The sequence below is a fragment of the Danio rerio genome, chromosome 8 (genome assembly GCF_052040795.2).
Source record: "Danio rerio strain M-AB ecotype USA chromosome 8, GRCz13ab, whole genome shotgun sequence".
Classification (NCBI taxonomy): domain Eukaryota; kingdom Metazoa; phylum Chordata; class Actinopteri; order Cypriniformes; family Danionidae; genus Danio; species Danio rerio.
This window is the reverse complement of record NC_141028.1, coordinates 27,155,977-27,182,654: the sequence shown is the minus strand read 5'-3', so window position 1 is coordinate 27,182,654 and position 26,678 is coordinate 27,155,977. Positions and strand designations below refer to the sequence as shown.

The 26,678-nt window shown below is 35.9% G+C and overlaps 2 protein-coding genes across 3 annotated transcripts in view; both read right to left on the bottom strand.

Moving 5' to 3' along the window:
- Positions 1 to 26,278, bottom strand: part of gnai3 (guanine nucleotide binding protein (G protein), alpha inhibiting activity polypeptide 3) — an 80,321-nt gene extending 54,043 nt beyond the window's left edge. The window contains exon 1 of the mRNA XM_087262590.1: positions 26,034 to 26,278. The gene's annotated coding sequence lies outside the window, so the exon portion shown is untranslated. The remainder of the gene's footprint in view (positions 1 to 26,033) is intronic.
- Positions 1 to 26,278, bottom strand: part of gpr61 (G protein-coupled receptor 61) — a 33,223-nt gene extending 6,945 nt beyond the window's left edge. The window contains exon 1 of one of the 2 annotated variants that reach the window (XM_087264716.1): positions 26,034 to 26,278. The gene's annotated coding sequence lies outside the window, so the exon portion shown is untranslated. Of the gene's footprint in view, positions 1 to 2,472; positions 2,925 to 26,033 lie in introns of those variants that run through there. The other variant, XM_087264715.1, reaches the window with a different exon arrangement.
- Positions 26,279 to 26,678: the final 400 nt, after the last annotated feature.

The window sequence follows — 26,678 nt, the reverse complement described above, 5'->3', positions numbered from 1 at the left end:
TTTCTCACCAGAAGTTATGATAGTCCGGCCAGGCCAGTGTTGCCATCTTGTTTTAAGCCATAGTGTGTTTTATAACTCTGTGTTTTGGGCCTGCGAGCCTAAAATTTATTAATTCTGACATGTTTACATTGGGGCGACAAGGTGGTAAGCACTGTTGCCTCACAGCAAGAAAGTCGCTTGTTCAAGCCCCAGCCGGGTCAGTTGGCATTTCTGAGTGGAGTTTGCTCCGGGTGCTCTGGTTTCCCCCACAGTCCAAATACATGCAGTACAGGTGAACTGAAAAAACTAAATTGGCCTTGGTGTATGTGTGTAAATGATTGTGTATGGATGTTTCCCAGTACTGGGTTGCTGTGCTGTGGGCATTCGCTGTGCAGAAAAACACATGTTGAATAGGTTGGCGGTTCATTTTGCAGTAGCCACCCCTGATGAATAAAGGGACTAAGCTGAAGGAAACTGAATGAAGGAATGAATGAATGAATGAATGAATGTTTACATAGTGAGTTATAATTGAGCTACAGCGTGATTTCAAGCTCATCCTCATTTATCTGAAAGAATACAGTTCAGTACACAAAGACGTGATTACAACTTTTAAAGATTAGCACATATGAAGCATCACATCTGTCTTGTGAGAAAGCGTACAAAGCAAATGATAACTTTAGACATTAATGTATTTACTAGCAGAATTTTATCTAATCATTACAAATAAAAGGCGAGTGGCTCAGTGGTTAGCACTGTCACTTCATAGCAAGAAGGTCGCTGGTTCGAGTGCAGACTGGGCTAATTGGCTTTTCTGTTGCATGTTCTCCCCTTGTTACCATGGGTTTCCTCCAGGGGCTCAAGTTTCCCCCACAGTCCAAAGACATGAGCTATAAGTGAATTGAATAAACTAAAGGGCCATAGTGTAAGTGTATGAATGAGTGTGTATGGATGTTTCCCAGTACTAGGGACTAATCAGAAGGAAAACTAATGTTATGAATAGAAATGCTCACCAAGACGGAATTTGTTTAACAATTTGTTAACATTTCAAAGCGAAAAATACTTGTGCTACTTAATTGTTTTTACAGATTCTTTGACTAATGTAATATTGAAGACAAGCGTCTGACCAAAACAAAACTTTGAAACTAAATATAAACAAATTTCTCCGTCAAACCAGCTGGACAAACTCAGACTGACTTAACCAATCTCGTGTGTTTAGAGCAGGAGAATAGAAATGGGGAAAAGGATGAAAACAGCCATTCATTTGACACTCTTCATTTAGTACAGAATAGCAGTGCACACTTCACCTTTATAGAGCCATCTCTCCCTTAAAAATCTCACTTAAAATGAAATTTTGTTGGTATTAAATATAATAAGTAATAAGAAAACCAATTAATTTAAATGTCATCACCTTAAGAATAATTATAGACTATCTGACAAGTTTCGCTTTTAGTTTACAGTTATTACAGCTTCATAACAAGCATTACAGACAAAACTGTCAAGATCTGAGATCTAGAAACCTAAAATATCTATTACCATGTCATGGCGTACTGTAAATAATCAACATGAAAAACACATTTCTATGATGCCATCATCAGCCAGTAATGAGACAAATATTTATGTGCACAATGACAAACAAAGTTGTCATTTGATAGTTCGGTTGTTGGTGAATATGGGTCATAAAGCCCTGAAGCACCTGTGCTTCAAGAAAGAGTTCAGGTTAGCATTTATGCTCTTAAATGCATCTCCAGGGCTGAGATAAAGCCTTAGGACCCACAGATGTATTCTGAAAGTGGTCAGTTTTCTCCAAACCCTCCTGCACTTTAGTGAGACAAGAATCTGCCAGCAACTAACAATCTCAGGGGCTGCCAACTGAGAAACATATGACCCCGTAATATGCACATGACTCAGTATTTACTGCGATGAAAACCGGCTCTGTTGTCTAAAAAAACCTTGTGTTTTCCCTTCCTCCCTCCCTTCTTTTGCCTCTTCTTCTTCTTGTTCTTCTTTCCAACCCTCAGGGTAACCAAAGCTGACACTTAACAACTAACAGCCCACACTTACAAACATGATGTCCGCTGTCATCACCTAAATAATCCACTATCACGCCCAACATGTGCCAAGCTCATTGTCTGCAGCCAAATAGTTCCCATAATCCCCTGAGGTGAGCTGATTCAGTGCTACATTACACATATGTCATGTATGTCAACACTTTCATTCAAGGCCACCGCTGGTTCAGATTCCTGAGAAACGATACAAACACCGATTCGACTGGAGATGAAGCTCACAAAGCAAGAGCAGAGAAACGTCTAACTGCAAGGCTGAGGTCTTGAAAAACACTTGCAACTCAAGCGTCTACAAACACTAGAGCGTATGCATGTCATCCGGGATGCACAAGTTAAAGCAGGCATTGGTGTGTGTGTGTGTGTGTGTGTGTGTGTGTGAGTGGAGGTGCAGAGTTAAAGGAACCATGAGGTGTAGATGAGGAGAAGGTACCTGTAGTGGAGAAGTCCAGCGGTGAGGATCTCCTCTTCAGCTTCCAGGGTTAGTGTCGCGCGACAGTGAGAGAGGGATAAAAAGAGGGGGAGAGAGAGAGCGAGAAAGCTGGAGTGAGAGGTACCCAACACCCCTCCTCACCTGGCCCTTTCATCTCTCCGCCCCTCACCCTTTCACCCGCCCACACGCATGCACACACACACACACACATACACACACACGGAGAGAGAGAGAGAGAGAGATCTCGCCCCCTCCCCCGTCAGCGATGCTTCAGGCAGGCGGCTGGTCCAGGTGGTCAGGCTGATGTTCACGCTGCCGAGAAGATAACAAAAAGCGCCGTCTCTTTAGGCGGAGCCGTCCGAGAGCCTCTCTCGCCCGTTTTCTGACACACACACATCCACACAAACACACATAAACATGTGCTCTGCCTCACACGGGCACAGGGCAACTGCAGAGCAGAATGGAGAGGAGACAGGGATGCAGGCAGGCAGGCAACCCTTCTCGCGTCTCACCAGGTCCTAGTGCCCTCCTGTTCCCAGCGCGTCTGTCTGTCCGCAGGCTCACAGGCACATACGTTCGCACACATGGGCTGCAGTACGAGGTCATGTCAGGTTCTCTAGATCTATGGGGGTGTCGCAAGGAAAGTGCATGCTCCCCCCGCTCCACCATCCAATCTCTTGCAGTTAGGCCTGGGTTGATCTCTATGTCCAATCCGTTAAAAGCTCTCTCATGAGACCCTGATTATTGTTTGTTTGTGGTTGCAAAGGCTGCCAAGGCACAAAGGGACTACAAGGCAAGATCAGCGCTTGTGTCGTTTTGGTGATGCCAAGAACACACACTAAAATAATTATTAAACATAAATGTTAGAGGATATAAGGTGTTTGCACATGGCAAAAAATTAAGTAAATATGTAAAGATTTACTGGTTAAATTTAAAACTAAATATATTTAGTTTATTATGGATATCTTGATCTGTCAAATATGTGGGACCTTTCTTTCATTAAGCAACCAAAAATTTTAAAAGATAAATAATACTTTACTTAAAAAGTAATTAAATCTGTAATTTGGAAATGTTAAGTTAGCTTAATTTTTAAACTTTAATTTTTATTTTAAGCCAACTAATCACTTTAAAAGCAGTGGGTTTACTCCCATTTTATGTAGTCAAATGATCCTTTTTTACAGTATGAAATAATACTTATTTTCTTCTTCCCAGAAAAACAATCCTTAAAACAAAGCATGTAGAATAGAGTTTTACAGCCTGCAAGACATATTAGAATTTGGGTGGTTTTGAGGGTTTGAAAATTTACTTTCATAGTGTTTTTGAAAACCACACCATTACTGTATATGTTTTCAACATGTCTCTTGTCTACAGACATGTGTAAACACTTGACAGCCAAAACAACCACATCAGACTACAGCACAGTATGTGCACAGCTACATAGCCTTTCCAATCATACATAATACTGCATTTTTAGTCACTTGGCAGATTTGATTTCACAGATCGTGTTGACACATTGTCGTCTTTAGTTTGAAGTAGGGCTGCACGATTTTGGCTAAAATAAGAATCACAATTTTTTGTTTATTTTTTGCTTAAAATCAAGATCACGATTTTCTCACGATTCTGTAGATGCAAAATAAAGGTTAATAAGAGAAAGTTATAATTATTTTTATCATTAAATATTTGGTAAAACAACAATAATATTAGGCAAATGTGTAGGTCTGCTGTTGTACTTTGAATGATGGACTTGAACAGACTTTAAATTTGTCCTGGTTGTTAAAAAAACAGTAAAGTGATGACATCAGAATACAACTATAAATAATTCTAAGGTTAAATTATTGTGTTTGAGACATATGCTTGTCATTTGTCATTAACAACATCATTAGACCATTTTTTTCACTGATAAATATAGACATTTGTCATTATCAGATTCCCTCTTGCATTATATTCAACATTATATTGGCTAGAGTAGTTATACTAACACTGTTAAACAATATTTGTTATTAACACTTTGTGTTCGCTATTAAAGAAAAAAACATATCAAATGCTTGTTTTAATCATACCTCTAAAATGCGATATGATCATTAAAATAATGTTTTTGGTCACTTTGAAAAAAAAAAACATACATGCAAATCACTTTTCCCATGCAGCTCCCAAACCATCACTCTGTGCAACAAGCTAAACATCATTTACAACTTTACCTGTTATTCACAGCCTATGCAGGCTCAAGTACTAAAGTAGACATCAATGGCGTGCGCAACAACATCCTCTTGGTAGCAAACAAACAGTGCGTCAGCTCACATGTGATTTCATAGCCGCGATTACATTATTACATTTTTTGAAGTTCTCAAAAGAGCAACGAAAAAACTTTTCTTTTTTGCACATCATTGACATGTAAACACCCGTCTTTGTTGTCTTCAAGTCGTCTTCACTCCCTCACTATAAATTACTTTGTGGCTAACTTACAGTTAGTTTGCAGCAAATTTATGGCAAGCAAATTTGCCTAAATACTGTTTTTCTGCAAGTGATACAGTTTGAACTAAATCAATACTGCTCGGCTTTGCATCTTTTTAGGATGTAAGATACTGTATAAAAATGATGAATAGCACCTTTAAAGCCATGAGTGCAAAAGTGAGAGCAGGCACTCAACTGTCACCTCCACCTCAGAGAATCACATCGACACTGAGCCATCTCACAGAAAGAATGACTCATTTATTTATTTGAGTAAACCGGACAAACAGATGAGCCAAATAAACAAATTCGTGATGCATCACTTTCCTCTTAGTTATTAGCATCAGATCAACAATGCCTAATTGCTAGCATATGCTCAATGGATAAAAAAAAACACAATTATGCAATGAGATGGAACTCTCACTGAAGTTCTTGATAAGCTGATTTAGTGCACTATGATCTGCTTCTGATTTAAAGCATTTCTTGCGTTTTAAAAAAATGTAGGTGCATTAGTGACAATGTTTCATTTTAAGTGGCAAAAAGATCTATTGTCAATAATGTAGCCATGTGTCAGTCACTTTTAATACAAGCAGTTTTGCTGCTGGTTGATGCAGCAAATGTGTAGTAAATCCACTGTGAGAAATGATATATTACGTGGACTCCACTAACTGAATTACTTGATTTTTAACACAAATCAGGTTCAAATACTTGCGTTTGTCTCTTTCTTTATTTACCTACTGCACCGTGAATCAGTGGGCAGAGTTAAACAGTTGAGCCACTCAATTACAAGATACACAATACGCTGTTGTTTTAGAACAACAAGAAAGAAGAACAGAGTTCTATAACTTTCATTCACTCATTCATTCATTTTCCTTTGGTTTAGTCTTTATTTCAGAGGACGCCACAGCAGAATAAAACTGCTAACTAGGGCTGCACGATATTTGAAAACTCTGATATTGCGATTTTTATTTTTCTGCAATAAATATTGCAATGTAAATACAGTTACACAAGATAGTTGGATAGCACTATGGAATGTTTTCTGGGGAGCCTAACTGTATTCGAGTATAAAAAAATGAATAATCAAATGCAAAAAACAATATTAAATCGAAAATTTATGTCAATAACAGTGATAAGTTCTGGACTTTTTTACTCTATTATGATCTAAGAGCCAATCACATGGCAGAAAGGTGCAACAAAGGGAATCTAAAAATGTGTTGATATTAGAGATGTATCAAATTTTCAGCCTTTGCAAATTTATCAGACAATATGTTATGCCATTTAATGGACCCTCAAATTTTTGTGGCTTCAGTCATTGTTGAGGTACACTTTTAAATCTGGAAGCGTTAAAAACCTATAGTGAAATATATATCGTCATTGTTCAATGTGGAAAATAATTTTACAGATTGCATTTTTGGCATATCACCCAGCCCTACTTTCCTTTGTCCCATTTCTAGCCCAAATATCTTAACAAAATCTTCAATCAGGTGAAATAGGGGGAAATTTGGAGTTTATATAATAAGTGAAATAATCTTGTTTTTACTTTGAAATGTAGATATTTGGACTAGAAACAAAGACAAAAATTCTAAGTAAGAAAAACATTTGTTTTTATTGTTGCGTAATTCATACAAATACAGTGATTAAACATAATTCTGTAGCTCCTGTTGAACTATAATCCAGACTTAACATGTGACTACTGTAGGCAAAGGGACGATAACCATTTTTAAGATATGCCACGGTTTGGAAAAGTCAAGATTTTAAAACCATCAAAATGTCCTGCTATACTGTTCCTAAGTTAAGTATAAGATTGTTTATTTAAATTTTTCTTTTTTTAGGACAACAGTAACTCCAGCAGAAAAGTTATCCAAAGATGCCACTTTAAATTGAAAAAAAATAAAATAAAATCTGTGTTTTTGAAACTAATGAAGACAGAAGAAACGATTAACGATTTATTTGAATTGTTTATCCTGACATGTTTACTGCTCCAAAATATTGTAAATGGTTCTCAAAATAAAACAAATGGTATTTAAAGGGGAAAAAAATTCTTGTTTTTTAACCAGACATTTAAAAAGGATATATTTTAGAGCATTAATTACAATATCATCAAACCATGATATTTTTTCCAAGGTTATTATACTGTCAGAATCTTGTATCGGCCAATGTCTAGACTATTGCGGATGTGCACATTGCAATATCGATGCTGAAATTATATATTGTGCTACCGCCAACTATTCCAGCATATGGAAGCCCTTCCAGCTGCAACCCAGTAGGGAAACACCCATACACACTCATTCACACACATACACGACAGACAATTTAGTTAACTCAGTTCACCTAAAACACATGTCTTTGGACTGTTGGGAAAACCGAAGCACCTGGAGGAAACTGTAAACGTGAACATGGGGAGAACATGCAAACTTCAAACTGAAATGCCATATGGCCCAGCAGGAACTCGAACCAGCAACCAGTGAAGCCACCCGGCTATCATTTTGAAACTTACAGAATGTTATTAAAGTACAATGTACTTTAATGTGCCCATAGATCAGGGGAATTTTCATATCAATCTAAATGTTGTGCATCACAGAATGGACTTCTGTTTCAAGCCTGCAGTATGACTGTGGGTAAATTGCATTCTACAAAAAAAATGAACATTGAAAAAAACATGAAAGCCATCAAGAAAATCAAGAGACGCTCACCTTACCTTTACCCAAAAATAAAAAAATGTTAATCCAAAAAACCCATTGGAAATCCCCAAGGGAACCCACATCTAATTCTCTTATGGGGTTTAGGGTTGCAAACTGCACTGCTCTATGTATTACTGAACCCTCTTATCTGCGAGAGTAAAACTCACCCAGAGAAGAAATAATAATAAAACCCTTATGAATAATTAATAGAACAATGAACAGGACTGCAGGACTCGCAATAAGACAATTTTATTTGACTCCCAGTCCTTTCAGCGCAAGAAACCACACACGTTTAGCTATCACAACACAAATGCTGTGAATTCTTATAAACAAACAATAAAAAAGACGACTTTAATTGGAGTTTACAGCATGGATTGTGTTAGTGCAACTGCTGTTTTGCCTCTATGTAAGCACGGCACATTGGGAGACCAACTCTGAGACACTGGGGGGGTTGCAAGGCAACGTACTGAGACACTCGAGACCCCTTTCGTTTGAGATCTTGCAACTTTTCGCTCAAGAGAAAACACAGCCACAGGGGCATGGAGATGTTGTTGGCTGATCACGGCAAAACATGACTTGATCTCCTTCTTCGCTTCACTGCCATCCCTTTGTTTGCAGACAAGCAGTACAGCAGCTTACATGAGATCGCGGCATCAATTAATCAATAGATCAATAGCGAGCCGCACGGGAAAGATGCTTGGTGGGCTGGCTGTCGTTGGAGGGATTAATGGAATGGGGAAAGACAACAATAGAAGCGAAACAAGAACACTTGTGTGCGAGCGAGGAGGCAGAGAAAAACAGCAGGCTGAAGGTGTTGAAAAAAAGACAGAAATAGCATATACTTGCTCAACCCGGCAGCACCAATCACGGCAGAGGCAAAATACAATGGTCTCCATGACAACTCAGGAGACCATAGACTCTAGGCTGCCTCTGAGCAATAACAGTCCAAGCATCTCCCTGCGCGACAGCCAGTTATAACGCACTATATTTTTAGCACGCCGCTCCAAAAATAAACACACACACACACACACACGTACATACACGCCCTGTCACTGAGGTATGACTCATCCTCAATATCTTTATCACCAATTATTAGTGTCTGACGGCGATTTTGATGCAATTATAAAAATTCTTCAGATGAAAACACTCAATTATCGATGCATTTCTTTGCAAAAAGCCTGTCTGATAGCAGCAGATGCTTTTATTAAAGCTATTTTATGCATTGGGTTTGGGTAAAATGGCACCTATATTAATGCACCAAATTGATAAAGAATTATAAATATATAAAGAGTAAAGGAATAAAGAGGATATACATTTTAAAACACCAAATAATATTCTGTGAATAGTCTACACATGCTTATTTTTGCACAATAATCTTGTCTGCAGGGGGCACTCTTAGATTAGAGAAATTGGGAAACAGAAGTGAAGGATTGCTACTGGTTTAAAGATGAACATTTTAAAATTATTATTATTATTATTATTATTATTATTATTATTTCTACATGTACATTATAAATGAATATCAGTGAAAAATGCAAAGATTTTAAGTATCAAATCAATAAAAGTGAAGCATTCATTTTTTTGTTTATACTTTAGGTGTTTTGTTTAATTTTTTTCTGATGAAAAAAGACTTTCAGCCATGTATGTAGATACATATTTAGAACAAAAATCAATTTAGCAATATATTTATCATTTATCCAAGTGTGATACTTAAAAACAAATGAAGTAGGGAAATAACTAAATGCCATAAGACTTAAGAAATCTGCAGATTTTTAGCTCTATCATACACCCGACACAATAAGGCGCAAGATGTGTTTGCCACAATGTGTTGTTATTTTCAGACCAGCTCAACCCTTATTTTTCCATTTTCTGCCACATTATTTAAACAGCAAACTCATTTGCGCCTTAAGAGGTGTGTTAAGGCGCATTGTTGCTAATTTGAGGAACTAAAATAGACTGTGCAATAGACCAGCTAAATGCAGGTCAAAGTTGAGCGCAGAGTGCGTTAGTTCTGCACCTCGCTTACACATTGCTTAAAACATGCAGGATGTACAGCAATATGTAAATATATTAACAAATGAAAAAGAATAAAAGGATTAAAATATTACAAAAAATTTTATTTTCTAGCCTACATAAATATAAAAACCATACTTTCATGCCTTCTTCATCTCAGGGGGCTTTTTCAGTTTATTCACAACAACTTGCTTTTGTATAATGTTATTTTTAATAGTAGTATTATTTATAATATGCATATTTATATGTGATTAATTAAAAACTAGTTAGATTTTTCCACCTGTCAGGTTTTGGACCATATGGAGCACGTGTGTAAGAATGGCACGTGTGCTTGGATTTTTTTTGCCACACTTATTATTATTTATTGTTATTATTGTTAATTTATTTGTTTGCTGGAAACTAGAACTGAATTTAGAAATAGTTTTGAAACAAATCTTTGCGCTTAACACACAAAATTAATTGTGTAGGCCAACGGATGTCTTCAGTGGAGTGTACAACACCGTTATCCATGAAAAAGAGAAAGAGAAAGTAAATGCCAATTGGAGGACGCTCGTTCTTTATCCTCGTGCAGCAGATGATTTGTTTAACTGTTTGCTCATAGTAAAGCGTTTCGTTTTTCCACTTACAAAGTCTGCAATGTAAATAGCAAATGCCTCATGGCGTGACGCAACTGACTCTTAAAGGGAATGGGAGATGAGACTTATTGAACTTATTAAGATAATAAGCACAACCTTGTTAGTCCATGCGCTGCGCAAAAGTGGATTCGACAAGCCCTTAATGGGTTTGCGCCTTGCGCTTTAGAGTTTGCGCCTAGATCGTTAAAATAGAGCCCTATGTATTTACTTGTGTAAATGTGTTTGAATTTAAATTTATTCAGTTTTTAAAATAATATCACTAATATTATTGTGGTATAATTATAGTAATATTAAAATATTCATTTGATTTATGTACAAGACAGTTTGTAAAGTAATATTTTTGTCTTTCAGTAGATATATTACATGAGAGACTTGCTTTGTTTACCAAATAAGTGGATCTAATAAGATTTGCCTTGTAAACATTAAATAAAAGTTAAAAATGTATTATATTTTATTTCATATATTAACTTTTTTGTTATGATACTCCTAAAATCATTCCATATAAATCTGCAAATGTTTTACAAAATTCTCCACAGAAATAGTAAAAAATGTCCGCAGATTCAGTCTGGCCCTAATCATGCGTAATTACCAGCCTTTTTACAGTTTCTTGATTTTCCTTAAGATTTGCAATTTGCACATTCGGGAAGAAAATAACACGTATAACACTGTTAAACACTGTTATAACAATGTAAAACAATATTAAAAGTTGATAGTGTGTTCATCTGAGTATTTTAGAAATCATTAAATGGCAATGTTAAATTGGTAGTTCATCCAAAAATGAAAATTCTGACATCAGTTAGTCATTTACAAAAGCTAATCATTTGGAGAATGTTGGAAACCTGTAACCATTGACATCTATAGGAAAAACAACTACTATGAAAGTCAATGTTGATTATAGGTTTTAACATTCTTGGGTGAGGATGCTTCTGATTTGATTAGATGTCATTTGCATCCTGTTATGCCAGTGCACCACTGCAGTAAACACATCTTCCATTATTTAGGCTAACTATTCACTGATTGACTGATCAATCGATTGACTGATTGGTCATTTACAAGACAATCAATCATGGAATTTGTTCCATGAATCTAGTTCAGAGATACTAAACATGAATTCGAGCTAGAAGCTTCTTATTTTTCTTTGATTTATGAGAAATTTACCAACAGTAATATCCTGAGATCCAAACTGCTCTGAAGCTTGCGTAATTACGTTATTAATTAATTCATGAATTGTTTTTTGTGAGAAACTCGTGTACAAATATGAAATAATAATCAATCTAATTATTATAGTTAATGAGACGTGTTGTGCTGTTGTGTGTTTTCTTCATATTGCACATTCAGTCTTGTTGATGTTTTAAAATACAAACATTAGTTAAAAATACCTGCCAGCAAAAAATGCCCTTTTAATGATCTTTTTTTTATTTATTTATTTATTTCCCATTAAAATACTCTTCCCACTTTCCTATACCTTCAAATAAATAGTCAGTTTTCATCCTGGACTCTCACATGGAGGAATAGCAGTGGGGCAGTAATTAGACTCCAGGATGTGGTTAGTGATGGCTTTAAGACGACTCATAGCGGTGAAGAGAACAGCTCCTCTCTTGTTCTGACCTACTTACTGTTTCTTGAGAGCAGGAAAGTGCACCATATTTCAACATATACGAACACAGAGGAACACACACACACACACACAATCCCCTGCTGGTCAGATGGACTTTTACACATTCTCCCATCTTTCTAGCATGCACTCAGATACTGTGCGTCCTCTTCCCTCAAAGGGACATCATGCACTTTATTTTTTGAAAAGTCATCCTGACCCACTAGGTGTGATAAAACTACCTAGTTTGATCACTATACTTTTGTATAAACAAGTGTAAAATATAAATTGTACTCTTATTTAGGTTAAAAACTTTACTATATATATATATATATATATATATATATATATATATATATATATATATATATATATATATATATATATATATATATATATATATATAATTAAAGAGCCCCCAATGCATTAAAAAGAGCCATATTTTGGTTTTGGATGTCTCCAATGACAGATTGATATGCATGCAAAATCAAAAAAACACTTTCATTGTCTTATAATATGAATTTATTTTTACCTAATTATCTTAACGACTCCTATATGATTTGATCAGCAATTCTTTGGTTCCCAAACCCCTCTGTAGCGCAATGTTAATCTGCGCTGGGATACAATGACCCAGTCTGTTGGGTCGACTGTGTTCAGCGCAGGACATCAACATTATTAAAGTAGTCTGAGTGCAGAGTATATATGTGAGCCCAATGCATATTCTTAACCATGACACACATTTAGTATTAATCCACACAGTGGATTTTGAAACTTGACTGCAGCACGTGTGTTTAAATCCACAAAAAAAGCATCACGCGTCTCATTTTCAACAGACGCGATATAAAAATACAAAAAAAGTCAACCAGATAAACTACAAGCCACGCTCAGAAGAAACTGATCCATGAACTGTTTACTGTAAAGTTCCTGTCAAGCTTCCCATACAAGGTCCCATACATCAACAGGGTATATGCAGGAATCCTAAAGATAATTTCAATACCTTTTAAAAGACCTTCTCAGAATATTTTAAAGCATCATCGCCACTTAAAGTTCTAATCAGTATCAAACCTTTAACCTTTAACCTTTAACCTAACCTTTAACCAATCGCATGGATCGAGTATGCCACTGTTAATATTAGGAGAAAAATAATTATATTTATGCTTGTTTGGAGTCAAGCACTTTGGACAACTCTTGAACAAATTTAAGACCTCACTGGACACTGCATGGAGGGCCATTTTCAAAAACCCATAATAGGGGCTCTTTAATTACAGTACTACACCAATGTATCAATCCACAATATTTATTTATTTATTTAAAATATCAGCAAAACAGCTATCGATTGCATAAAATATGTTTTTGAAACATCATCAACATTATAACAAATTCCAGTGACAATATATATGTGTATATATGCATGTAATGTTATATATAGTGACTATAAATACAGAAGAAGAATGATGCTTCTGTTTGCAAGTTGCATGGTTTAGCAGAGGGCAAATGTCATTCAACAAAACAGTTTTCAGCATTATATATAATGCCACTAATAAGTGTTAAAAGGGCACATTTTCAGTCTGCATGGGAGTCGGTGTAATTATTTTAATTGGTTTTTATAGAGCAGGCAGTGCTTCCATTGGCAACATTTAAAGCCCAGGGGAGGCTGTGTGAAGTCCGCAGGATTGCACTCACTGCATTAAAGCCTGAGCAACACAGAGAAACTGTAATTATACAAAACTGGGAAAAGACAAGGCCTGGGGTCTGCACTCCTGTCACAGAGATAATAACCATTATTAATAAATAAGATCAGCAGTCTGTAGCACTGGATTATTCAGCTTCGACATGCACACTAGAGAAAGACTCTAGGGAATATGTTGCATTTCAATTAATCAATCATCTGCTCCAGATTAAAAATGATATAGAGTTTCCTCAAATCTGTTCTAAGTTTTTGTTTTTAATTTAGGAATTGGTTTGGATGAAACAAAAAATATTTAGGGCTATAACTGAAACTTAAAATTGCTCAAGAATTTCAAAATACAGACAGCAGGTGGCGCTCAAGGCTAGATTTTAACACAAATGCTTACGATGAAAATTTGACAAAGTTGTGTAAGTTGGTCTTTCTGTCACAAGATCAACACAGGTCTGTCAATAATTTTAATAAAGCAATTAAAATAAATTGTTTTATAATTAATAAAACAATTAGAAATCAGAAATAAGTAATTACTAGAGGTGTGAACCTTACACTGGTCTCACGGTTCGATTCGCTCTTCACCGATGATGACACAGATAAATGGCAGGGGCAATCGAACCCAGAAAGAGAGAGAGAGAGAGAAAGAAATGGAGTTTACTTTCATTTTCTCAATCGCGGTGAAACAGCGCTTCTGCTGTACTTTAGTGTCAGTGAAAGACTGTCCATCAAACAATCACACAGTGAATTGTGCAGAGTTTCTGTGTTTTTAAGCAGTTACAGTGTTTTAATTACTCGAGTTCGCCTCCCTCACCATAGTAAGCTACTGTGACATAGCGCATATGAGATAAATGACATCAGTACGTAAAAACCAGTTGTGATCTATTACTGAACCAATACTAAATTGTCCGCCTCTGCATCGCAGTGCACAGAGGAAACAATTCATTTTGACACCGTTAGTAACAGACATGCTATATGTTATGCTAAATAAATTATTAAAAATTATAGTTCGACAAACTTTATTAAATAAAAAAACTAATTAACATACTTTCAACAACAGTCACACATTTCACTTAATGAAGAATTAAAATAAAATAAATGATTTCCCGTATATAGAATAAAATAAGTTGTAATAGACTAATGAAAACAAGATAACAAGCAATAGTGAAGCTTTTCTTGCTTATTGTTTTCTTTAAGATGAGCTATTATGACGTTCACTCATGGGTGATTCATATTCATTTACCATATTATGGGGGTTGCCAAGGTTGTTCATCAAAAAAAGGAACAAAACAAAGCAGCATTTAGTACCATTAATTGTTGATCAACACCCGAATAATGCACATCATATGTAAATATTTGAGAAATGTAGCAAAAGTATATTTGGCCTCTATGTGTTCCTTTTTGACTTGATTTGTTTACTTACTATGTCAAACTTATTCATTGCTAAATAACCAGTCACAGCAATCGGAAGACACCTCGAAACCGATTCGACTGGCTGAATCAGGCCAAAGCAATCCACTGTTAACCAGACGAGATGTGACTCACCATATATATATATATATATATATATATATATATATATATATATATATATATATATATATATATATATATATATATATATGGTGAGTCACATCTCGTCTGGTTAACAGTGGATTGCTTTGGCCTGATTCAGTATATATATATATATATATATATACAGGGTTCGAAATTAACTTTTTTACTTGGTAGCACCGGTGCTCCCAACTTCAAATATTTAGGAGCACCAAAAAATTTTTAGGAGCGTCAGAGAAAATTTAGGAGCACCCACCAAAAATGAATGAGCACAGCTGCAAATTGTTTTTTAAGAGATTTATTGTATTTTAAAACAACATTAATAGGACTGACAAAAACCAGAAACAACTATCTAACTAATGCTGCGAAGACATTGATATTTGTGTGCAATTATTCCAAAATGAATTCCTATTAGGCTATAGAATATAAATGATGATAAAAAATGACAATAATAGTAACAATGAATTATATTTCTCATTATGATACTGCCTTGAATGTGCATGAATGTAGGTTATCTGCTATAAAAAGTCTGTTACTTTATGAAAAATAATTGTTTAGTTAGCATCAAACAAAAATGAAGCATTGCAGTAAGAAATATTTATTTTGTACTGCTGTTTTTATATGCATGTCAATTTAATAAATAATATTTCTGCTACAAAACAAACAAAAGATTATAATAAATCATTCAATTCAATGATGAAAGCTGCAAAGCAGTCATCAGTAAATAAATAAAAAATAATATACACCTCAAAAAAAGAATAGACAAAAGAAAGTAAGTAAAGTCTCACTTCTATTACTCTTTAAAAGTTTTGGTTTCAGTTTGTGTCAATTTAAAGGTTCAGTCTGAGCTGATCTTCATTTTTCTGTGTTTGTGGAAAAGCTGGAGAGTCAGCCGACCCAATTTATGAGCACGCAGAGCAGGATTCTTGCGCTAACCATTGGCGCAATACCGGTCTTTGCTATGAGCCGCAGTTTCAGTGTAAACTTAGTAAAGGCGAGCTTCTTTGGCGATGATATGTACAGTATTAGATTTGACTTTTAGCGGACATTTGCGCTGAACACCCAGTGAATGCAAAGCATGGAGATTCGGGCACCTTCTCCAAGAAGCGCGTACTCGATTGATCTGTGACGTGACGTGTCATGATCGCTTTCATCTGCGCCTCAACTTTAGGTGGGGTTTGCAAACCTGTGTGCTTTAAGTTTTTACTCTTCAGCCGTTTGCATTTCCCGTGGTCATAAAAGCTCCTTCCCTGTCATCTGACAGCGGAATACCTTGAGTGAATGACAGCTAATATGAACCAATATAGCTGCAGGGAAGAGCGATTCAGCACGTTTTTACAAAAAATCAAAACAGGTCGCACTACAACCATTATCTGCAGTCGCACTAATGCGCCCAAATATATTATGAGGTCGCATAGATTAATTTTCGGGCGCATATGCGACCAAAATGGTCGCAATTTTGAGCCCTGATATATATATGTATATATATATATATATATATATATATATATATATATATATATATATATATATATATATATATATATATGTATATATACATATATATATATATATATATATATATATATATATGTATATATATATATATATATATATATATATATATATATATATATATATATATATATATATATATATGTATGTATATATATATATATGTATGTATATATATATATATATATATATATATATATATATATATATATATATATATATATATATATATATATTCACCATCATCTACAAAATCCATAAACCAAATCCACACATTAGCAGAATTTCCATGTAGTCAATCTACAGTGACTGAATCTATCGGCGAGTGTTGTAGAGAAGTGACTCAATCGTTTGGAGTGGACAGGTGAACAGTAACAACTGTATCAACAAGTATGTCAAGCTTTTTTTAATGAGACAATGCTCTCAGAAAGAACTGAATTGAGAGGCCAGAGAATACCATATGACCAAAGAGTGGAAGATCAATCCACCTGAATAGCGGAGACACCTTAAGATGAATCTAAAGAGTTTCTCATTGAATTCCCTCTCAAAGAATCAGATCCTCAGAGCATTATAATTATCTGAGGCACTTCACTTCTCACATGAGTGACTCCATACATTGCGTGTAAACACTAAGGCAGTCATCAGGAGATTCTCAACAATCCTCATATTTATTTATGAGTCCATGTTAAGCTCTGCACAATTCTGCATCACATTACCTCCCCTAAAAACAGGATATTATGGAGTGCTAAAATTCAATATGTTAAATTGTTCTCTGATATCTATATAGTAGGTATGTGGCTTAGCTAAGTTCCAAATCTTTTAATTCCTGTGGTTATAAGCAGGGCTTTACATTAACACCCGTCAACCCGCCTGACTGACAAAAATAACTGTGTTCACGCGAACAAAACAGCAAAAAGGAAAGTAAATACCCAACGAGAGCATGATCACTCGCACGCACAGGTGATGTGATGCGTGCTACTGTTAAAAAGCGAGCGTGCACCCGTTTGCTAACGTGAAGCAACCGAGGAAGCGCAACTGGTGCAATTGGTTCCCTCTAAAATAGACTGGACAAAGAGCCATGATCATGCACCCACAATCCTGCTGCTTTCAAGAGCTCAAGATTTAAAAAAAATACACATATTATTTTGTAAGCAGCAGAAGTCACAGCTTTCATTTTAATTATTCCTCGAACAGATTATTAACAGGCCTATATTTACCGTGTGCACATGATCATCCTTTCATTATCAAACACGGTATGTTTCACCAGCTTTCTTTTGCTTACATTTATTTTTGTTAATATGGTTAAATTATATTTTTTTCACAATAACATTGCTTTAATGGGAGATTACTCCCCGTTTATGTGTAGTTCACTGGTGATCTGGGACTTTAAGCCAGGACCGTTTACTGTGCATATTTTAGATACATGACATTAATTCCTTTTTTAATGTAATGTTTTTTGATGAAATGTTTTGCTGAATTAAAAATTGCACCTGCAAAGCTATATTTTCCTTGTTTTGACACAAACAAATTGTGGCGAAGAAATACTTATTTCAGTATAAATAAGGTCAGAGATAAATTTGGTAAATCCTTGATTTTGAGCTCTGAAAAGTCATGCAAAATAAAAACTGATTGCATTGCGACAATCCGTTTGCTCATGCACACTGAGCAAGCTAATACACAATGCACACAAGGTTAAATTTCACAATATACATGATGAACTAACAAAAGATGCGGTTAATCAGATTGTATGCCTCTTCAGGGTGGTGCTAAATAAATGTGTAATCTGTAAATCCACCATTTTGCGTTCTATCAAGCTGTGGACTCTCTGTAGTCATGCATAAAACTGCCCCTTTTAAGTCTCCCTGCCTCTCCTCTTTAAAATAAAAGACCTACATACATAGTACATTTAATATAAGCTTAGATAAACTACAAGGAAAAAATAATCATTGTTGTAATCTCATTAAGAAACGTTGTGGTCAATCCAACACAGTCTGAAGCATGCATATTAATGATCCCTTGGTTTTCACCAATATTTTACACTCATGGGATCCACATGAGATTATAGAAACAATGATGTTTGAGGATCATGTTAATACAATGTACTTTCCATTAGGGCTGCACCATTAATTGAAAAAAGATCACAATCTTGATTCGACTTCCCACATGATCTTAATCCAGCATCTCTATGATTTAGCCAATTAAATTTTCAAGTTCGGCAGAAGCATAAATGAGGTTGCACAAGTCTTCACATTGTTTTAATTACATTGCTCAGCAACATGGACACTTCCAAAAGGCTTTGAAAGACTTACATATTATAATTCATGCAAATATGTCATTTCTGTCTAATTGTAATAAAGTATTCGCGGCCGCGAGATCACACATAAGCTGACGCACTGTTTGTTTACTACTGAGAGGATGCACATATGCCTGTGAATGATGTCTACTTTAGTGAACAGAACCTGCATAGGCTGTAAAAAACAGATAAAGTTGTAAATAATGTTCCATTTGTTGCAGAGTGATCATTTAAGAGCCAAGCGGGAAGTGTAATTTACATGTATGTTTTTTTTCTTCGCAAAGTGAAGACAGCCATGACATGAGCACACTCGCCAGTGAAAGTGAACCTGAAAGTGTACTTATCATTTTATTGATCATATCGCATTTGTATGACAAGCATTTGATATGTTTTATCTTTCATAGCAAACACAAAGTGCAGTGCATGAAAATTAATGTTTAACAGTGTCAGTATAACTAATCTGGCCTATATAATGTTGAATATAATGCAAGAGAGAATCCGATAATGACAAGTGTGAAAAATAAATTGTCTAATGATGTTGTCAATAACTACAAGCATTGCATGTGTAAATAAGTAAAGTCTATGTGTGGGAAGCACTGGATCTACTGCTGCAATGATTTCCAATTAAATATTTCATCAATACATAGACGCCCATACAAGTATTTTATATTTCTGTATAAAATTAATTTCTATATAAAAATGTTGTGATTATTTTGAAATAGCCAGCTGTGATCATGTTTTAAAACTGTGGCAAACCAAAATCAACAACAGTAATACTGTGAAATATTATTATAATTCTAAAATATCTTAACAATTTTAAAAATTTTATATTTTAAAAAATATGATTACTTTGGTCTTCGGCATCACACATTATCCTTCAGGAATCCTTTTCTAATTTACTAACCCTTGGTAGTGGTGGCATGAGATCACAGTCTTTTCTGTAGAGCTAAATTTGAGGCACCGAAATGAATACAGAAAATAAATAAATAGCCAAAAAACAAGATATTCCAGTGGCGTAAATTTGAGCACTGCAGAAAGAAAAGAGCTCATCTCACATTCTGACTGTAATGGAGAGAAAATGAGCACTAACATCATTAGCCATTGTGTTTATTGGGACTGCGTTTCAATGCTTTTAGCCTCTATCCAAAGGCCTGTAAGATGAGTACGATGGGAAATGTTTGCTGAGACTTTGGCCAGAGATGACAAACAGAGCTACAGTATATGCTCTGTTTAATACTGTGATGACTATTCCACCTGGCTTGTGTCCTCTTAAATCCCTACCTGAGGGTATGATCAGGTTACCAGAATGACTGAATTTAGTTTAGTGCTACACAGGGATGTGATCTAACAAACTGAATGTCTTGGATGACTGTGCACTTCTAAATCTGCCTGCACTACTTAACTGTTCTCCAGAGGGCGCCAATGTTTACATCATGCTAAAGATTGCAGATACTGCATTAAATCCTGAAAAACCCCCAGCAACTAAGAGCAACTGTGCTTCAAATGATTGAAGTAATGAGAAAATGCATACATGCCTGTAATTTTAACATTTTCTTAAAGGGATAGTTTACCTAAAATTTAAATTTGCTGTTCATTTATTCACACTGTGGATATGTAGGTGATTTATAACATATAATATAACTTATTATATTTTATTAATTTACATTATTTATAATTAAAACTGATATTAAGCAAAAGACACAAGGTATGTTTCATATTTTTTAATGAAATAAAAGGATGCAGTTATGTTGTAGGCTCTGTAGGCTCTGTATGTTAAATATACAGTAAAGATGACGGTCATGTAAATATGTAGATACACAACGCCTTAACATTTCTAGTGTCTGTAAAGTTGTTATTATCAAAATGAACAGAGACAATTCCTTAAATCATGCTTTCATTTTACTGTTAAGATAGTAAATCAACAAAGCCAGGGTGCATGACGTTATAAAGTACACCGTTTACTTTGAAGATTTAACCGACATGTCCTCAGGAGTTTGTTTTCCATATCAAACTTGCGAAGTTTGAACTTACAAGGAAGGATGCAAGACTGAACTTTGTATTCTTAATATTGAGAAAAAGCCACAATCAGATGTAAATGTCTGCAGCCACGCCTCCGTTTTTAGATGTCTCCATTTTAAATTGGAGCGGTTTGGACCAATTGGAGCGGTTTTGAGATCGGCCGCAACTTGACGTAGAAGTGCGGTCCCCCTACCACCAATATTGATTGACAGGTGCGCATTACCATATCCTCAATTTGTTGTTTCACGTCCGCCATTTTCAACATGTGAGTCAAAGCAATGTCACCAAAGGAACACCCTTGCTCTATTTTTAGATGTAAGGCTCATTGGGCTCAACACAAGATCAACATTCACCACATGATTGCTGTCATCGGCGCCATTGTTTGAAAGTTTAGGTGGGTTTGCAAACAGGTGTACTTTTCATTGCGTCTTCCTTAAACTTTAGCCGTTTGCATTTCCTGCAATCACACAAGCTCTGTCATCTTAACTAGGTGCAGTTGGAAAGTGCAAGCTCTTTGCCTTACGTGCGCGTCCTTCCATTGGAAATAATGAACTTGCCTTAAGCAGGTCGCACACCAGAAGCACCGCTCGGCAACATGCAGCACCATGCATTTTAGGATTCTATACATAGGTTTCTTTCAGGGTACACACAATGGCGCTGCAAATCGGCGTCTGTCCGCGGCGCCCAGCCACGACTCAGGACACTGTACATATTTCTGCCGCGCCACAGAGCGCCATCTGATTAGTTTCATTTTATATAACATGCGAATGTGCACTTCTGGTGATCTGTGTTGTGGCTCTGAGCGGCGCATCCGGTGTGTGATGACCTTTAGTTATAGCCTCAGTCAAAGTTAATTCGGTGTGTGTGGTAATTAGTCTTGGTGTACAAGCTCGGAACTTTAAACTAGCACACAGTTGGCTGCAAAACTATAAAGACACAAATGATTTTGTACTCTCTGCTTGGTCTGTGTCCGAGTTGTACATGCTGAATGCTGGTCCTCTCACTCATGTTGCTTCTCCCTGTCTGCCTGTCTGTTGCCATACACAAAGCGGGGGAGCTCTTGGCTCCACCCCCTTGTTAAGTTGGGCCGGAAGTCAAAACTAATTTTCATGTGAAGCAACACACCCCTAAAACAACGACCTGTATACACGCTACCAAAGAGACACTTTTTAACACGTTATAATAAAAAAATCTGAATTACTCGGAAGTCTTAAAAAAAAGAAGAAAATCTTTAAAAAAGGGGTAAACTAGGTGCTCTTTAAATCTGAAAAGGCCTCTTTAGCGTTTCCAAAACGCTCCAATTTTAAGGCTCGAAAACTTGAGGGTATTGTGGACGGAAGCTGTAACCGTATCTAAACTTATGCATTTTAAAACTAAAACTTTTTTGTCTAAACAGCCTTAGGTCTTAGCTCATCTGCATGTTTATCGTCCTCATCAGGGTCTCAACCTGACTGCAGTTCATCATCATACCTCACTTAAGTGGGCAAATGCTCACATTCACTGACGTCTGGCACTTAGAAGAGGTGTTTTCTTCACAGATGAATCCTGGTATTTACTGTGCAAGGCAGATGGCAGACAGTGTGTATGACGTTGTTTGGATGAGTGGTTTGCTGATGTCAAAGTTGTGGCCCATGGTGGCATTAGGGTTATGGTATTGACAGGCGTAAGTTATGAACAACAAACACAGCTGATTGTTATTGATGGCATTTTAAATGCACAGTGATACCGCAACAAGATCCTTAGTCACATTGTTGTGCCATTCATTCACAAAAACCGCCTCATGTTGCAGCATGGCGGCTCTACGTAGGATGAGAACACAATGCCTTGAAGCTTAAAATATCACAGGTTCTTTCATGGCCAGCAAACTCACCAGACATGTCACCCATTAAGTGACTTTGGGATGTGCTGAATTGCTCTGAATCTGAATTTATGACAGCATGTTCCAGTTTCTGCCAATATCCAGCAACTTCACACAGCCATTGACGAGGACCAACATAGTCCAGAGGCCACAATCAAAACCTGACTGACTCTATGTCAAGAAGATGTGTTGCACTGCATGAGGTAAATCACACCAGATACTGACTGGTTTCTGCCTTAAATTTACATTTATTAATTTACCAGAGGCTTTATTCAAAGGCAAATTACAAATGAGAAGAAAAGAAGCACTTGAAACAAACTATTGCAAAATCTTGAATGACTACAAATTAAGTAAATTAAGTTAATTAATTAAGTAAAACACTCTCAAAGCACAGTCATTTTTCTATAATTATGTAAGCAGGAGGTATTACTTTAGCAATAAGCAGCAGGAGCACTAAATGTGTCTTTTCAACCTGTACTTGTGTTTAATATGACTGCAGTGTCCTTGGTTGAGAGTTACAGCATCCCGAGTGATTTAACTGCGCACTGCAGCAGGGCACGACCCCATCCTAAATTCTGCATGGTGTTTCATCCTGTTCGTTTATTGGCTTCTTTTGACTAATGAGCTGTTAAAAAACAGGCCTATTCTCAAAATGCCATCAATGCCTGGAAGCATCAAGATCACCACAGGGCACTAAAGGGGATAAGTTTGACCTACATTTGGTGACAACCTTGCAAACTGCCAGATAGTTATTTATAAGCACTACAATAAGGAGGAGAAAACTTCCAAATATGCATTATTATTATAAATTAGCTGTGTGTGCGGCTTAATGTTTTTATGAAAACACTGATTATTTCTTCAATTAATAGAAAGAAAAGCATTAAATAAATACCAAATATTTTGTTGATAATCAATTTTAAATGTATTTAGTCACAATTGTACAATATACTGTCTTTGTTGAATGAAAGTATTAACCCAATTTGGTATTGTTCGATGTCTAATATGAAACATTGTGATGGAAGATGGCATCATTGTCGTAGGCGGCAATAAGTTAATAATTTATGATTAATTAATTAATTCAAAGTGAATTAATTATTTGTAGACTACTATTTCAACTACCTGACCTGCATGGCCTTTGTTTACCCATAAACAAATCATAAATAAATAAAGATCGGTTACACACAAATCACCACCAGACAGTCAATTACTTTTTCCGCAGAACTCAGGGATGAATAGAGGCAGAGTGATCTGTGTCTTTATAATGGCATCAACAAACATGGTTGGTAAAAAAGTTGAACAACCAACAGTATCTGAGGTTTTCACTTAAATTACTAAGTACTAGCGGGAATGCAAAAGATTGAAGCAGAGTACTGACGTGGTGACACGTTACCTGATAGATTCAAAAGATGGAAGAGTCGTTAGATAAAGACAAAATGATTTAAATATCACATTTAACAATTATAGTGAGACGCGATCTAGTGGTACATCCTTGATAAACTGTCCGACATACACTGCTCTCCGGGGTTTTATGCTCAAAGCACCTGTTAACTGCTGGAGCTCAGACATGCGCAAATGCTGCAGCGCATGGCAGAGTGTGTGTGTGTGTGGTAATATTTTCAGAAATGCTAGATGAAATGCCAGTGTAAACGTGGACTGTTTTAGTTTTAAAATGCTATTTTAAAACTAAGACGTATAAGTGTAAACAGGGCCTAAGTGTGTATTTTTCACGAGCGGGTTGCTGCTGCGATGGGGGGAGGGCAGAGGATTGCAAAGCCGACTCAGCGTCGTGATGTCTATCGGCTATCGTCGATGGACGATGGCAACGTCTATCAACCCAACCCTACAGTACATACCAGTAAAAACATACTTGACATTTGTTTTTGCTTCAAATGTAATGACTTTTCCTAATTTAATGTGGATAACTCTGTTGACAAAATTAACATGGACATTTTTTTCAATGTCCTGTCATTTTATAATCAGGGTGTTCGTAGCAGTCATTTAGTGAGATTTTATGGTGATTTGCCAATTTGTCAATGGGTAATATAGATAAGGGGCAGGGAGTGGGGGAGGCAGGATTGGGTTATTACTAGGGCTATTTAAGAAGTCAACTATGACATAAATTACTTTGCACAAGTCTTTTAATTAAAAATAAATAAAGATTTGGCCCCAAAGGTTTAAATGTGTTACAGAATTATGGGTTAATAGGAGAGTTAATTCCTTTCACAAAATAAAACATCTAAACATAACCTTGTAAAGACTGTAAAATAAACTAACTATATGGAAAAAAACTTGAATAAATAAATAGCATTATTTTCTAAAGATGGACAATATTGCTATTCAAAATTCTCAGAAAAGGCAAGAAATATTAAACATTTCTTTTTATAAATGCAACCAATTAAAACACAATGAAACAGTTTGTCATATCTATCATATTATGATGCAGCTATTTTCTTCCAGGGATCAAAAATTTTGTATTATGACAAAAAACAAAGTTTGATATTTAACACCATGTAAAAAAAAAAAAAAAACATGTTTTTGATACTACAAAGGATGATTTTAGCTAGCAGGAGTTAAGTTATTCTGTTGCATTGAAGTCAGGGTTAAATCGACTGCAGGCTTGATGAACAGATCTTTCAGCACAAAGACCCAAGGTTATTGGCAGCCTGCTACATTTTATTACCTGAATCGTGAGGTTGTTGTGTAGTAGTAATGATTACAGTTCCACCTTGCAGGCATATTTTTTTATTATTATCTGCAGTAAACATGTTTAATCTTAATGCGGAATGTATGTTATTTTATGAATACCAACCATCAATACAACTACATACAGCAATGAAAGGGAAGGGGGAGAACACATCAATTACAAAACAATTAATAACAAGGCACATAATGCAATAGAAATCTGAAATCTATAGCATATTTGTTTATGTGTGTGTGTGTGTGTGTGTGTGTGTGTGTGTGTGTGTGTAAGAGAGAGGAGAGAGACAGCTAGTCTAGAGGAGTGTGGAAGTTCTCACTTTAGATAGATGTTGGCTGCTTATTATAAACACTATGCCAGCATGCAGGAGAACACCAGCTGTTTTCTCTCAAACCTACCAGTCACATCCAGTCATCTGGCCTAAGTGAGTTTGATAACCTAACTGTAGAATGGCCCTGGGGCAAATATCTTAAAACGAACAATGACAAAGACTTACAAATTTGGGCAAAACAGCAGCCTACGGATTGTAAAGTAAACTGAACAAATAGAAAATGCTGTCGTTTGACGTTACTCACCCTGACCTTGCTCCAAACGATGACATTACATGAATGGCGTTTCTCGCTGTTCAAACGCACTAAAAAGTAGTGCATGTGTTGTCCTGTAAGTTATCCAAAGCTTCCGAAGTTGTACAATAAAATATGTGGATAAAAGACCGAGATTTTAATTTGTAATATGTAACGTTATCTACAATTAAAAATCGCGTGTGTGATTGATTGTGGCGCGATTCAAACTGACAATTTTTTCAGGGTTGCCAGGTCCTGGAGAAATGTTCACCAAAAACGCTTTACCATTCTGTTTGGATGATTTCAGTTAACCATATTTTAAACATTTTGTGTATGCAGTATGCCCATGACATGGTATAATTATTATTTAATTTGTTTATTTTATATTCATTTAAAACAATCATTTGAATTATCATTTCGTTCTTTTTTACATTTGTCTTAGATAAGCATGTTCAAATATCGTTCTAGTAGGCTCATACGATACGTGAAAAAGATTTTCTCAAACACAAAAAATTTAGCAATGTTAATAAATGTGATTTTTTATTGATCCGGCCCGGCTGCATTTTAAGTGTAAAACGTACACTACAGTGCAGTACCACTTACTGCTTACCTCTGTATGGACTGCTTTATGTTTGGCGTGATTGCTCAGTAGCAGTT